We start from the raw sequence: 15,646 nt of genomic DNA on the forward strand, positions 1-15,646 counted from the left end.
AAATTAACATTGCATTTATTGGGTATGAAACAGCTTATGTTTCACAGAAAATGAAACAAATCTGAAGAATTCACAAAAGTCTACAAACTGTGTAGAAAATGGATAACAGATTTACAACAGCCCATAAGTAAACAATACAATTCTTCTCCCTCTCCAGTGCTACCCACTTTTCATGATATCCCAAGGTCCTCTGGACTCATAGTGCCATGTTGCATTTGGAAGGGAAATAGATGGGGGCTACTAATCCCAACATTCCAGCAATCCCATTGACGTATCTCCTACACAGCATCCTACTTATAAAGAAAAGATAAGGAATTATTAAGACAATACAGATCCCTAGAAGAAGGGACTGCTTCTTCAGCAGTTCTCCATATATGTTGATCTTCTAGGAGGATTCTAAACAATTGAACAAGACTTAGTCTTGGTGGTGGGAGAAAAGGGGGTTGTATATGACTTAGTGGGAAGGGACTCACCAGAATGTCATAGCTTTGTTGCCTCCTGGGGGTGGGGGTGGGAAGCTGATGAACTATTTGAGGCTCTCTGTATTCATCATATAGCCTCCTATGAATCCTATGTGTCATACATTTTCTGCATAATGAAATAAATGTTATCTTGTACCCATTATTGGATATCTTGTACCCATTATTCACTTCGTACCTTTAGTATTTGTATGGTAACTGGGAGCTTTATTCTCCACATTTGCAAAAACACAGATACAAGCCACACCATAAATATACTGGGAGATTTTTTCTGGAAAGACTTCAGGTAGGGGCAATGAGCTAAAGAGAGATACTGATTTTCTTGTGGTTATGCCCCCTACTAGGATATAACCTATGTGAGCTTAGAGTTTTGGGGGAGTAGATTGCACTAAGAAGGGAGTTTAAGAAGGGAGTACTTTTTGGGCATTGAGGACAACCTGTCCAGGGACACAGAGGTGGAAGAGAAGATGCTGAATCTGAGAAGCAACAAATAGATTGGCTTGGCTGAAATATAAAGTATTGAAACAAAGTGATGTGAAATAAGCCTGGAAAGCTAAGCTGGAGCTAATTTGTAAAGAGCCTTGCATGTCAAGCAAAGGAGTTTATATTTTATTCTACAATCAATACGGAACATATGTGGATACGAAACCAAATTAATCCACATTCACAGAGCTTATACTCAATCGTTTGTGTATGGGAAGAGAGATACAACACATACACAAACAAGTAAGTAGAGAGTTTTTCAGGACTGAGGAGAACACTAACCACTAGGATATCAGGAGAGGTGATGGCATGAGTGGTAACTGAGCTGAGCCTTGAAGTGATGTAAGTATTCTCTAGATGGAGATAAGGAGGGAATAGATTTTCATAATGGCAGAGAATCTGTGCAACACATCCCATTTTGTGAAAGCTCTAATGGTTAGGAAATTCTTCTGTACATTAAGCTGAAGTCCCTCTCCCTGTAACTTTTGTAGATTGTTCCTAGTTTTGCCCTCTGGGGCCAAGCAGAACAAGTTTAATCTTCCACATGACAACTTTAAAATATTTAAAGATTACTAAGGCTCATCAAACCTTCTGGCTATTACCTACTTCTGCTGATTCAGCTAGAAGAAACCCACAATGTATCTCTGTGACCTTGATAGCCTAGATAGGAGTATGAAAAACTTAGGGGAGGGGGCAGTCCAGATGGTGGTTGGGAAAGGAAGATCTGGCTATATACCACAGATACATATTGAAGATGGGTTTGTTTGTTTTTATTTGTTTGTTTCGCTGTATCATATCTTAAAATCTTGGAAATGGCAAACTCCTATCAAGGGTGAGCATCTCATGAAGACCAGAAGAATGTGTTTGGAAAGATAATTACTCCCCTGAAAATGGGCTTAAAAAGTAAATCGTTCAGGAGAAAGAAAGATGCCAACCCAGGTGATATGTAATAGACACTTTATGTGCCCTGAAACCATTGTGTCAGCCTTCTAACATCCGTGGAACACTGGTGAGTTGGGTTTTGGTGATACTGCTGACTCAGTTAGCAGGCTGGCCAATGCTACAAAATTGGTTCTATGAATTTAATAAATATAAGAGGTGTCTAGGATTAGAGTCTCCTCTTACTTAAACTTTCCCGTTGATCATCATGATGACAAAGAGGAAAGTGGGTGAGTGGCTCTCTTTTCTGTTCAAGAACCACAAGTCAAGATACATTAAAACCAATCATAAATACAAACATCCCATCTGATGGAAATGCTTCAGCACAAATGAACACTAAAAAGGTGAATGATTAATGCACAGAAAATGGATTGAATGTATGGATATTTTCATTTTTGTGCTGGTTCTATATCATAACAAAGCTGGAAACAGAACTCATCACTTATAGGCAAGGGTTTCATACTATTTTTTTCCCAAATGATACCTTTAGCTCCAAGTCACACAATAACATATTATTGATCAATGCAGTATAATCAAAAACAACTTCATTTCTGAAACAAAAGTTAGGTCTGGGGTGGCCCTTGGGTTGAGTCCAAGTTTCACAGAACAAATCCTTTTACTAAGGGGATTTGTTCTGTGAAGTTGGGTTCAGTCAAAGGGCCACACTTGAGGACCTAGAGGGCCACATGTGGCCTCAAGGCTGAGGTTTCCTACCCTTGAGTGAGGTAAAATTGAAGAGCTACTAAAATCTGTGGAAAGTAAAATTGAAGATGCTGAGGTTATTAAAAATATTCACTTAATATAAACTCCAGACATTATTTCTAACCCTGACATGGATGACTAAATTAGCATCAATACCTCAACTGATTTTGAAAGGGAACTAGACATATTTTGGGTCTAATTCTCAGGAAAACAAAACACTTGCTTTTGAGTTTGATTTCACACACACTCAATTGGGTATGAAAATCTATCTTACCCTGCAGGAGAGTAAAGGGGAAGGGGAAAAGTGGGGGGGGGGATAGAATGGAGGGAAAATCCAAATATCAGATCAATTATAACAAAACAGAATAGTAAAAGGTAATGTCTGTGATAATCATAATGAATGAGCACATTTTCCCATAGTGTTTAACAGAAAATGTAGAAACATTTCTAGACTTACACATAGCAGTAGATAGCAGTTTCTATGGTAAAGACCATAGAGGGAAATGTGGAGCTATCAAAGGATAATCCTAATGGCAGTCATCAAACACTACCATGGCAGAGATGACTGCAAAAAACACATTTCAAGCAATTCTTTGTAATGGCAAAAAAGTTTGAAACTAGGGACGTGTCGATTAGTTTGAGGAATGGCTTAACAAATTTTGGTATATCAGTATAATGGAATACACTGTACTATAGGAATTGATGAATGAGATGGTTTTAGAGAAACAAACAAGGACTTATATGACCTGATGCATAGTGGTAAGTAGAGAAAAGGAATACAATGTAGATGATAGAAACAGTAGTGAAAAGATAAACAACCATGAAAGACTAAAGAATTCTAATCAGTTCCATTACCAACAATGATACTGAGAGATTGCTGATGAAGCATGTTAGTCACTTCCTGAGAGTCAAGCCCCAGCCCCAGGGCAGTGGCAGCAGCACTGGCTACTTCCAGAGCCCTTGGACTTCAGAGGGTAGGGGGATTGAGATCTAGCAAGTTACAAGAGGGGGATTGCAGGGATATCTTTGCTGGCCCTAAGGTAGCATTCTCTTGATTTGCCTGTACTTTGATCTGGGATGTAATCCTGAGTGGTGGTCCTGGGGTGAGGAGGAGTGCTGGCATGGCAGAGCTAGTGGTGGTGGTGAAGAAGGAATCATTCTCACAATTCCAAGCCAGAAAAGAGTGCTTGTGGTCACTCACAGACCAGAGCACAGACCAGGAGAGGAGTAAACACCTCTCCTTTGATCATACAACCTTGGAAGAACTAAACAACTGCACAAAACCCCTAAAACTTGGGACAGTACACCCTTCAAACTGGAAGCAGAGACCTACCTTAACAAACAGCTAAAAGTCAAGTAATTGGCTGGAAAAATGAGAAAACAACAGAAAAAATCAGACTATAGAATCTTACCTTGGTGACAAGGAAGATCATAACATACCACCAGAAGAAGACAACAAAGTCAGAGCTCCTACATCCAAAGCCTCCAAGAAAAATATGTGTTGGTCTCAGGGCAAGGAAGGGCTCAAAAAGGATTTTGAAAATCAAGTAAGAGAAATAGAAGAAAAATTAGGAAGAGAAATGAGTGATGCAAGAAAATAATGAAAAATGAGTCAACAGCTTGCAAAAGAAGACTCCCAAAATGCTGAAGAAAATAACACCTTAAAAATAGACTAACCTGAATGGCAAAAGAGGTCCAAGAGACGATGAGGAGAAGAATGCCTTAAAAATTAGAATTGGCCAAATGGAAAAAGGAGGTCCAAAAGATCATCGAAGAAAATAATTCCTTAAAAATTAGAGTGGAACAAGTGGAAGCTAATAACTCTATGAGAAATCAAGAAATTATAAAGCAAAACCCAAAGAATGAAAAATAGAAGACAATGTGAAATATCTCACTGGAGAAAACACTGACCTAGAAAGTAGATCCAGGAGAGATAATTTAAGAATTATTGGACTACCTGAAAGCCATGATCAAAAAAAAGCACCATCATTCAAGATATTATCAAGGGAATCTGCCATGATATTCTAGAACCAGATGGGAAAATAGACATGGAAAGACTCCACCACTCACCTCCTAAAAGAGATCCCAAAAGGAAAAGTCCTAGGAATATTATAGGCAAATTCCAGAGTTCCCAGGTCAAAGAACAAATATTGCAAGCAGTCAGAAAGAAACAAATCAAGTATTGTGGAAAAACAATCAGGATAGCATAAGATTTAGCAGCTTCTAAATTAAGGGATCAGAGGGCTTGGAATATGATATTCTGGAGGTCAAAGGAGCTAGGATTAAAACCAAGCATCACCTACCAAGCAAAACTGAGTATCATGCTCCAAGTAAAAATTTGGATTTTCAATAAAATGGAGGACTTTCAAGCTTTCTCAGTGAAAAGACCAGAGCTGAACAGAAAATTTGACTTTCAAACACAAGAATCAAGAGGAGCATGAAAAGGAAATCAAAAAAGAGAAATCATAAGGGACTTACTAAAGTTGAACTGTTTTGTTTACATTTGTACATGGAAACATGATGTGTATAGTTCATGAGACCCCAGTATTAGGGTAGCTGAAGGGAATATCTATATATCTATATCTATATCTATATCTATCTATCTATCTATCTATCTATCTATCTATCTATCTATCTATAGACAGAGGGCACCGGGTGAGTTGAATATGAAGGGATGGTATCTAAAAAAAATAAAATCCAATTAAGGGATGAGAGACCAATATATTGAGAGAGGGAGAAAGGGAGAGATAGAATGGGGTTAATTATCTCGTATAAAAGTGGCAAGAAAAAGCAGTTCTGTTGGGAGGAAGAGGGGGCAGGTGAGGGGGAATGAGTGAATCTTGCTCTCATCAGATTTGACCTGAGGAGGGAATAACATGCACACTCAATTGGGTATCTTGCCCCACAGGAAAGAAGGAGGAAGGGGATAAGAAAGGTGGGATGATAGAAGGGAGGGCAGATAGGGGGAGGAGGTAATCAAAAGCAAACATGTTTGAAAAGCGACAGGGACAAGGGAGAAAATTGAATAAAGGGGGACAGGATAGGACGGAGGGAAATATAGTTAGTCCTTCACAACATGAGTATTATGGAAGGGTTTTGCATACACATGTGGCCTATGTTGAATTGCTTGCCTTCTTAGGGAGGGTGGGTGGGGAGGGAAGAGGGGAGAGAATTTGGAACTCGAAGTTTTTAAAGCAGATGTTCAAAAAAAAGTTTTTGCATGCAACTAGGAAGTAAGATATACAGGCAATGGGGCATAAAAATCTATCTTGCCCTACAAGAAAGTAAGGGAAAAGGGGATGAGAGGGGAGTGGGGTGACAGAAGGGAGGGTTGACTGGGGAATGGGGCAATCAGAATATATGCCATCTTGGAGTGGGGGAGGGTAGAAATGGGGAGAAAATTTGTCATTCAAACTCTTGTGAAAATTAATGCCAAAAGCTAAAAATATTAAATAAATATAAATTGCATATAAAAAAAGAAATTTATCTCGCCTGACAGGAAAATAGAAGGGAAGGGGATAAGAGAATGGCTGGGGGTTGATAGAAGAGAGGGCAGATTGGGGGAAGGCTTAATCAGAATGCACATTGTCTGGGGTGGGGGAAAGAGAGAGATGGGGAGAAAATTTGAAACTCAAAATCTTATGGAAGTGAATGTTAAAAACTAAAAATAAATTAATAAAAAAAGAAGTAAAGACATCCAGTCAGGAGAGAAGTCCTGAAGGAAGATGTGTAATTTTCTTGTCTATGTTATATGGCCACAACAATTACAACATAAGTTCCACATCATCGTTACCATACATTATAGAGGCGTTATTTTTAAGGAGCCCAGACTTAGCGATCAACATGGATTATTTAAGGACACATTAGAAAACATGCCACGTATCACTTCAGCCCAGAAAATGTTAGTACCTACCAAATAAGTGGGAAGATACAATATGCACTACAAATAGAGAATTCAATATATCCTGAAGAGCTCAATAAAAATCTGTGTTGGAAACAGACCAATATCATAGATCAAACTCTTGCCCATAATTTCTCAGATATAACATTGAGCCATTTATACTATATTATTATTATTTTTTTCAATAGCATTTTATTTTTCCCAGTTGCATGAAAAGGCAATTTTGAACATTCATTTAAAAAGATTTTGGAGTTCCAAATTTTCTCCCTCCTTGCCTCACCTCCCTCCTTCTTGGGACAGTAAACAATTTGACATATGTTACACACGTACAGCCATGCAAAACATATTTCCATAATAGTCATGCTGTGAAAGAAGATAGGCCAAAAGGGGAAAACACAAAAAAAGTGAAAAATAATGTGGTTTGATCTGCATTCAGACTCTTTTGGTTCTTTATTTGGATGGGGATAGCATTTTCCATCATGAGTCCTTTAAAACTGTCTTGGATCATTGTATTTCTGAGAATAACTAAGTCATTCACAGTTGATCACACATTATTGCTGTTACTGTGCACAATGGTTTCCTGGTTCTGCTCACTTCACTTTGCATTAGTTCATGTAAGTCTTTCCAGGTTTTTCTGAAATCAGCCTGCTTGTCATTTTCTATAGCACAGTAATATTTGATTGCAATGAGATACCAGAACTTGTTCAGCCATTCCCCAATTGATGGGCATCCTCTCAACTTCCAATTCTTTGCCAACACACACACAAAAGCTGCTATAAATATTTTTTATACAAATAGGTCCTTTCCTCTTTTTTCTGATCTCTTTGGGATACAGACTTAGTAGTGGTATTGCTGGATCAAAGGGTATACACAATTTTGTAGCCCTTGGGTCAAACCATTTATACTTAAGAACCATATTTTAATGAATGTTATCATGCCAGCAGCTAGACGATACAGTTGATAAAGCATGGGGCCTAGAGTCAGAAAGACCTGAGTTCAAATCTGGCCTCAGACACTTTCTAGCTGTGTGACTCTGGACAAACCACTTAACCATTAGTTGCCTCAGTTTTCTCAATTGTAAAATAGGGATAACAATGGCACCTACCTTGCAGGATTATTCTGAGGATCAAATGTAAAGTGTTTAGCATGGTGCTAGGCATATAGTGGGCAATTCATAAATATTTATTCCCTTCTCTTCCCTTCCTTGCCTACCAAATACTCTTCCCCTCCAAGCTACACAGAAGGAAAAAAATTTAAAACATCCAGAGATCTAGGAGAGGAATAAAAATCACATGAGAACAGGATGAGTGGTACATGATCACTGTGGTTCCCCCTTCTACTAGAGGTAGGGGGGAATCACAGTATGCTTTCAATTATTCTATAGAGCTTATTATATACCACTGCTGCTTTTATTGAAATGAAAAAAGCAGTAATTTTATCTGCCTTTGTAATGTTATCTTTGACATCAAATATTTTAAAAAGGAAGACATTGACTTGTCCCAGGCCATTTCTATGTGTATCCCATTAAAAAAAGTGAAAATGACATCATCATTGATGTATAATAATCACAAAATAACATTTTATATAATGTTATGCATTTTATAAAATACTTTATATACACTTTCTCATTTGATCCTTGAAACTGCCTTGTAAAGTAGGTATAAGTATGAGGAAGGACAACAGATATGACATAGGAAATACAATTATGGAAGAGGAATCCAGTAATTCTTATGAAGAAAAATACAGGGAACATGGTCTGTAATACTGACATTGCCTCTGATTGCTATAGAACAGGGGTTATTTAATGGGGATCCATGGACATCTAAGGTATTTATGGCTAGATGTTAAAGGACTCATCAAGATAGATGAGAAGCAAATACATCTTTATTTTCATCAAACTTTAACTGAAATTTAGCATTTCCTTAAATTACTTAAAAATATGATTCTGTGAAGGGGTTTGTAAACTTCACCAGAAAGACTGCTGAGAGTCCCTGACCTAAGAAAAAAGTTAAGAACCACTATTAAGAAGGAATACAGAACTCAGGTGGTAAGTAAAGAAAGTGAGTTTTAGATTCTGAATCTCTAATTGAATCTGAATTCACCAAGAAGTAGGGCAAAACATTTATGTACCTTGGCCAGTTCGGAAGGCATACTTGCTATACATTATTTGTCCTTTCCATTTTTCCCTCCCCCAAATGCAAATCTTTACGGCTTCCCTGTCACATTATGGGACTAGCCATCACAGAAAAGATGTCTATATGCAAAGGAAATTATCCTTGAAATTTTGTGGCAATAAATTTGTAAACTTGAACAAACTAGTATTTGTTTGATTTTAATCTCATTTTATTGATGTCTTTTGTTTGTACAACTTTATTTTCAAATATACCTTACCTCACTTCTTTTCCCATATAAAACATTAAAAAAAGAAAAAAAAACAGCTCAGGAAAACAATTAAAGTTAAATGGCATTAAATATATAAGCTTGTATAACATTTATTTTATTCTAATCTTATTTTATTGTTATCTTTTGTTTATATAACCTTCATTTTCAAATATATCTTACCTCACTTCCTTACTCTTGCAATCTACTCTTTGTACCAAAATAATAAAAAAAAAGAAAAAGAAGTTTAGAAAAATCAATCAATACATAAAATGTTCCTAACAGAATATGTATTATGCCACACCTATAATCCCTAACCTCATCGAAGAGGAAGAGATGCATTTTCTCACTTCTTCTATGAGAATAAACATGGCCATATAATTATAGATCTTTCAGTTATGTTTATTTTTGGTTTTACTTTTTTCATCGAATTGCTGTTATTGTGCATATTGGTTTTCTGGCTGTGCTTACTTCATTCTGTATCATTTCAAATAAGTCTTTCAGTGCATTTCTGAATTCTTCATATTTGTCATTTCTTTTGGCACAGTTAATATCCTACTATTCATATTCAGTTGTATCCGACTGTTTGTGACCCCATTTGGGGGTTTTCTTGGCAAAAATACTAAAAATGGTTTGCCATATCCCTCTCCAGCTCGTCTTTACAAACTGAAGCAAACAGGGTTAAGTGGCTTGCCCAGGGTCACACAGCTAGTGTCTGGGGTCAGATTTGATCTCATGAAGATAAGTCTTCCTAATTCTCAGTCTGTGCTCTATTCACAGCGCCACCTAGCTGCCCCTGTATTCATATACCACAGTTTAATTAGACATCCCACCTCAGTAAATGGACATCTACCAAAAGACATTACTTAAAATTATCCTTCATTGTGCCGTTGTGTTTCATTGTACCCCCTTTCTTCTTTTGCCTCCACCTTGGAGTCATAATTAGCAATTCTACTGCCCAAGGCAAGCATCACAAAGCTCATCTTCAAATCACCTTTTTCATACACATTGTGTTGGGGCTAATGAGACAACTTAGGGAAAGATGTTGGATTTTGGACTACACAGCCTAGGCAGAAATGCCATGAGGTATTATTGCCTTGGGCAGAGACAAATCTCAGCTACAATGAGATTGTTGAAGTAGAAGCCATCTCTGGAGATGACAATATGATATAGAGTATCGAGGCAGGACCTTACTGGTTTTAGGATTGGGGATAGAGTGAGGGAGAAAATTCCCCATCCTATCATTTTCCAATTTAACAAGTGATTTTTGCTAAGGAAGTTGTAGCTACTGATGTGGTGTAAGTGCTTTTAGCACCCTCTAAATTGTGTTCCCCTGAGGCACTGATTAATCTGATCACCATGCCCTAGTTATGGCTCCTCTCCCAGTGACTGTTGTGATATAGGTGACTGCCTGTCTTACATCTAACTTTAGATCCACCATTGACACATTGTAGGATGGGGCTTTCCTGTGTGTCAGATAGCAGGCATAAGGCTTCTGGAGTTAATTGTATCAGCCCCACACCACCAACCATGGTTTTTATGAACCAGGATGCTCTAGCATAGATGGGAGGAGTTTGAGTTAACTCTACCCCTAGTTAGACTGACTTGAAACCTAGCTATGGAGCAAAGGGCATGTATAGACCACTTTATGGTTCTAGGGCATAACTTCTGAAACTCTCATAAAATTTCCTTACAGGGTTCTTTTATCCTCCTTTGGGATACTTTTATTTGAAGGTCCCTGAGTATGTTTTTTTAATCACAGTAATTGTTTTCTCTCTACCTTCTGATTCATTGTACCAGATGTGGGAAGTATCCCTAGGGTGGACTCACACCTAGAATATGGCACTGGGAGGGTATATCTTGTTGAAAGGAACAGGCCTAAACCAATAGGAAGGAGACTGGCACTGAATGTCTAGAATATATACATTTACATCCTTGGTGGAGCACTGAGGCCATTTGAGTGATTTTTGGGGGGCATGGGGGGAAGAGTGATATAGCCAGGATTGGCAATGGGTACTAAAGGTCATCTAATCCAATCCCATCATTTGACAGAAAAGAATGAGGCTCAGAGAAGTTATGTGACTTACCAAAGCTCAAAAAGTAGCAAAAAAGAAAACCAAGATTTGGCCCAGTGTTTCTCGACTTCAAATCCAGTGCTGTTTCCAGTTAACCATTCAGACTCTGAACTTAAGCAAGACTTAGAAATGTATTGAAGACCAACTTTACCTACCCCAAAAGTCTGAATGGGACATATGTATTTGTGACATTTGCTACCAACTTGCTTTGGAAAGTTGAAAAAATGATCTCACTGATTTCATATCTGTTTTAAAAAAGAGTCGATTGGACTGGATGATTTTTAAGGGCTCTGTTAGCTCTAACAATTCTATTGTTTTATATTCAAACCTTATATGCCCTAGATCCTGAAATTCTAAGACAACTTTCAACTCTGCCATACAAACATTATACATCTGATTTTTCAGCACACATTAGAAGTAGAACAGAGAATAGTGCAGAGGTGTCAGACTTGTGGTTGAAAATGCAAGCAAAAGGGTGCCACAGGAACCAGATTAAATTATAACTAGGAAATGTTTAACAAAATAAATAAAAATACAATACAATCTAGACAATGTTAATTTTTATTTTTCTAAGTCAGTATGCCATGTGCAAGGATCTGTTACTATTTGAGTTTTACACCTCTGGTTTAGTGGATGTCCTGGATTTGGAGCCGTGAAGACTTGTGTTTACACTCCTGCCCCCCCACCCTAGCTCTGACAGTTATTAATTGGGTAACCCAGGGAAAGTCACCTAACTTCTTTGAATCTTGACTCTGAATCTCATCTGAAAAATGAGATAATCATACCCACCTTACTCAAAAGAAGAAAAATTGGTTTAAAGTTCAAATAGGATAATATATGAAAGGTTTCTTTGCAAATTTGAAAGTATGATATAAACGCCAGCTATTATTATGATGTTTCTTAGCAGCAAAACAGTTTGAGAAATAAGATCCAGTTTGTATAAATTTTTTTTCCAACTCTCACTGCAAGATAGTTTCTTATCTTATATCTCATTTTGAAAGCTCTGGCTTCTTCTGTAATGGGCTCCTGCTGATGAATTCACTAACAATGGGACCCATATCAATAAATGGAGACAGAAGGAGAACAGAAGTTGGCTTCTATTATGCAGCCACGTGCCCTGGGACCCAAGGTGGTATGCGGATGAAGGACATTATTTCCTTTCTTCCTTTATCTGCATCTTCGTGTCTCAGCACAGCCGGTGTGGGGCTCCAGACAGCTCTTGGTGTCGTAAACAAAGGCGGTTGCCTTCTGTGGAAGAATAGGAATGAGTTGGTTTGATGGGCAGGAAATGAAAAAAATGGCTTCCCACAAAATATCCACCTGAACAGAAACCAGAGGAGCTAAAACTAAACATAGGAAGGCACAATTATATTTCCATTAAATGTTTTCATCCTTTCCCATGAGGCTATGGTAGCTTGACAACATGAAGAGACAGTGAAATATGAACATATTTTGATTGGAAAAATTGAGACTTCTTGATGAAAACATTCAGATTATTGTAATTAAAGGCTCTGCCAATATAGTCACTGTTTTAGTAAAGGAGAAGGAGATTCAGATCTAGGAGAGAGAGTTAAAAGTCTACAGATAAAATCACTAGAAGTGGAAAAATATTGAAGTCAAATAAAAATGGAAATTGCTGTGATTTATTTCTGCTTGAATGTCTCTCTGATGCCTCAAATACAGCTTGTCCAAAATTGAATGCCTCCTCTCCCCTTTCCCCATGCTAACTTCTCTTCTGTATGGCTCTATTTTTATTGAGGGTCCTACTATACTACCGGTTTTTTTTTAAAAACCTATAAATTAGACTAGACTCTCTCCCCTCCTTATCCACTCACATTGGTCTGTCCCCAACTCTTGACTATTCTACCTCCAGAGTATATCTTACATCTGTCCCCTTCTCTCATTCAACTTGTTCAGATCTTATCACCATTTTCCTTGGACTATTCTTATAGCCTCCTTTCCTCAACTCTGTCCTCATCTCTCTTTAATCCATCTTTTACAAAGCTGCCAATACAACTTTCCTAGGGCATGGGTCATATTGTGTCACTCTCCTTTCCAAAAATTTTGAAAAGTCCCTATTGCTGTTAGAAAAATATAAATCCTTTATCCTGGAATTTAAGGTCCATTGCAGTTGGCCTCCAATGTGCTTTCAAGTTTCATTGCAATTTTTTTATCTCGATATTTACACTCGCCATTTATCGCCCTCTATGTGGCAGGCAAGATGTCCTAGCTGAAGCAGCAAGGTATACTGAAGGAGAGATAGAATGTAAATTTGGTATACAACAAATAGGTCAAATCACTTTTTGTTTTGAAGGACAAGAGACACCTGTTTAATTGGACACAGGCCCTTTCCCAAGTGTCCTTCCCAAGAACATCTCTAAAGGAGACTGACTCCTGTCGGTGGATCTCCTGCTATGGGCAACGGAGGTGTTGGCAGAGGAGGACCCCCACAGCGGGCTGCGGCGTCTGGCTTCACAGAAGTGTGGTTAGGCCATAGCTCCGCTGACACTGCTTCAGGGTCTCAATGAAGCCCTCACACAGGGTCAGGTCATTCTGGCTGGTAGAACAGTCCAGGAGCTGCTTGATTTTATAGTAGCAGGGCCTTGAAGGGGCTGGTGGTGATGCCTGGGGGGGCCTGCTCCGGGTGGGGGACCGGCTCTGGCCGGGGGCTGCTGCCCCCTGCTGAGGACCCCGGTGAGGCCACTGCCCACCACGTGGCCCACAGCCGAACCCATGGTCACGTCCGCTGCCGTGGATGCCATCTGGGACAGGAGGCCTGGCTGCCCGCTGCTCGGGGCAGGGGGCAGGGGCTAGGGGTACAGCTGGGGCGGTCGGAGGAGTCAGGCGGCTGCCGGATGGGGCAGGCGGGCGGTGCTGCAGCTTCCGGGGGGCCATGCGGGGTCCGAGGGACCAGGACAGGACCGGCCCGGAGGTGACAGCGGCCTAGGCTGGGGCTGTAGGCAGGTCAAATCACTTTTAACCATATTACTATGTTTACTATTACCAGTGGAACGAACTCAAAATCCGGTGCCCAAGAACCCTGGGAATTGCAGTGCTAACAAAATGACCAGTCCTACTTCCAGCCTGCCCCTTATAAACATCAACAAGGGGAACAAATCTTCTGGAGTGGGAGCCTACCATCCTTTCCCCACAAAACACCAACCACCAAATATCACTGATAGGAAAGTACGGCCAGGAGCCATGGGCATAGCATCTCCCTTATAACCCCAAATGCCGCTACAAGTCCAACACCAACAGATATCGTTCAAGGGGTCTACCTTGTGGAAATACAACCTGTTCATTGCCTCTATAATTGCAATAGCCACGACCTCCTCAGTGATCATAGCTACAAAAGACTTTAGAAAAGAAAGTTTTTGTTCTAAAAGTCTTTGACAATATCACATGGTTCTACACCAAAACCAGATATGATCCTAGCGATGACATTAAAGAAGATGCGTTACCAACTGCTTTTCTATGGCACTCTAAGGACTGTGGGTCTTTCCATCTGGCTTGCAACTCAATTCTCCTATCTTCCCTATTAGAATGTGAGTCTCTTGAGATAGAACTGTCTTTCTTTTCTATTGGTGTCCCCAGTACTTAGCACAATGCTTTGCCCATAGTAAGCACTTAATAAATGCTTTTTCACTCACAAATTCATAAAATTGGAATCTTCCATGAATGAATAACTGAATGAAGTAAACTCCATTCCATGCCTATCCTAAGCAAAAAATGGCTGAAGAAATGGAGATTCTTTAATTCTCTTGCATTTCATAGCTCTTCTTTGCAGTTCATTTAAATCATATGAGTTAGTTTCCTCTTCCATAAAATAAAGGGACAGTCAGGTGGCCTTGTGGACAGAGTGCCAGATTGATAAGTTCCTCCTCAGGTATACATTTTGGAGAGCTACTTTCCCTCTGCGCTTCTGAATTTCTGACCTTCAACACCTTGCCCCATGAAGAGTATTTTCACTTCCCTCTTCCTTCCAGCTCCCCTTTATGGATTGCTTCCCCAATTTGAGTGTAAGCTACTTGAGGGAAGGCATTATCTTTCATTTTGCTTATATTTGTATCCTTAGCATTTAGCATAGTGCCTGGCATATGTTAAATGTTTATTAAATACTTGCTGTCTTGCCTTGAAATGAGTAAACGTTCTTTCTCTGTCTCTTTATCTGCCTTTGTCTCTTTTTTTATTTGGTTTCTATCTTCCTCTAACATCCTCTTTCTCCCTGTCTCCTGCCCCCCTCTCCACATTTCATTTTTAAAATACATTGTTTACTTATTTTACATTATATTTATCTATGTATGTGTCATAGTGATAAAGGCCCTGGACTAGAGAGTCAGGAGACTAGGGTCCAAATCCTGGCTCTACTTCTTAGTAGCTAAATGACTATAGGCCAGACACTTTACCTGTCTGAGTTTTCTATTTCTCTTCCATAATTCAACTCAATTTAGCAAACATTTATTAAGTGCCTGCAATAAGCAAGACATTGATTCTTTAGCTGTTATTCCCTGCTCAAAAACCTTCAGGGGCTCTCTATTGCCTATGTGATCTTTTTAGCCTGGCACTGAAGGCTCTCTACAATTTGTCTCCCAGACTTTCTAGCCTTATTTCATTCTCCACCCTTTCATGAGCTCTATGTTTCAGACAAACTGGACTGCTCCTTCTCTGAATGCTCACAAGTTGTCCAA

The 15,646-nt window shown here is 39.1% G+C and overlaps 1 pseudogene; it reads right to left on the reverse strand.

The window, feature by feature from the left end:
- Positions 1–13,430: 13,430 nt before the first annotated feature.
- LOC118836714 lies at positions 13,431–13,853 on the reverse strand (annotated as a pseudogene).
- Positions 13,854–15,646: the final 1,793 nt, after the last annotated feature.

Source organism: Trichosurus vulpecula, chromosome 2, assembly GCF_011100635.1.
Source record: "Trichosurus vulpecula isolate mTriVul1 chromosome 2, mTriVul1.pri, whole genome shotgun sequence".
NCBI lineage: Eukaryota > Metazoa > Chordata > Mammalia > Diprotodontia > Phalangeridae > Trichosurus > Trichosurus vulpecula.